Source organism: Asparagus officinalis, chromosome 7 (genome assembly GCF_001876935.1).
Source record: "Asparagus officinalis chromosome 7, Aspof.V1, whole genome shotgun sequence".
Lineage (NCBI taxonomy): Eukaryota > Viridiplantae > Streptophyta > Magnoliopsida > Asparagales > Asparagaceae > Asparagus > Asparagus officinalis.
Genome location: NC_033800.1, coordinates 127,787,897 through 127,789,285, shown reverse-complemented (window position 1 = coordinate 127,789,285; position 1,389 = coordinate 127,787,897).

The following is a 1,389-nucleotide window of genomic DNA, read 5'->3' as shown; positions in this document are numbered from 1 at the left end:
ATATAGAAGTAGACATACACACCACAGTCATAGCTATAATGAGAGAGTGTGAAATTAGTTATTAGCTATTTTGGTTAATGTAACAAATTTTAATTAAGAATGTTATCATGACACTAAACTTCCTATTTGTTGCTCGCATGGGATTGCTTGATACTTGAATTTTTTGTACATATTTTTAGAATCAAATGTAGCCTTCATATGGTCCATAAAACTTATAATTCTATTAATAGGTTCAATGTATGACTCATGTCCTGCCAAACTATAGCGCATGACAACTTCTTCATTCAATCAAACTTTAGCGAGATGCCAGTGATCGTGTCTGATGATAGGAATTAATAGAATTGTTTGCCCTGTGGTGATATAGTTTTCTATATATGACGAATATAGCAACTCATAATTAGGCACATCGGTGTAGAGTGAATGTTGTAATCCAAATAATGTAGGACTTATAATTAATAATAAATACTTGCACATAATATGAAAAGATATAGAATTAACATGATCTGAGTTAAATGTCACACGAAATGGCTTACCATTAACAAAAAATAATTTAGACATATTGTAGGCTGTCTAAAAATAATAGAAGATAGCTGATTCCTCATCAAACACTGATGATGGAAGTTACAATTGGACGACTTCCAGAAGGCTACAATTTGAAGATTTTCACATGTCAAAGGGCTAAAGCAAAGATTACAAAACGACGATCTCTAACAACGCTCCGACAGAAAGAGATTACAAATTGACGATCTCTTCAAACCAAGACGTGGAAACCCTCTCTGCGTACCATCTTCAAGACACAACACCAATTTGATCACCTACGCCGCTTCAACAGCTATAAACACGAATGCAGCTTCTTATGTGAGATGATTGATCTTGATGGCTGCGACAACAACATGACTAATATCATGTTAGCAACCATTAGAGGTGCTGATGAGCAGTGTAATGATATTCGACACACTCAGTGGAGATCATGACCTGCAGTTGATAGAGCGTTATTGAGATGCCTCAATTGTCACAAATGGCCTGAATAAGACCTTCTTTACTGGTCTTTGGTGTCATCCATATATAAAGACAGAGAAATCTAATCAACAGCTCGAACGCAGCTCCAATCGCTGCCAAGCACAGCTCGAACGCAGCTCCAATCGCTGCCAAGCACAGCTCGAACGCAGCTCCATCGCTGCCCAACGCAGCTCCAATAAAGACAGAGAAATCTAATCAACAGCTCGAACGCAGCTCCAATCGCTGCCAAGCACAGCTCGGACGCAGCTCCAATCGCTGCCAAGCACAGCTCGAACGCAGCTCCAATTGCTGCCAAGCACAGCTCGAACGCAGCTCCATCGCTGCCCAACGCAGCTTATCAATCGCTGCCCAACGCCTCGAACGCAGCTC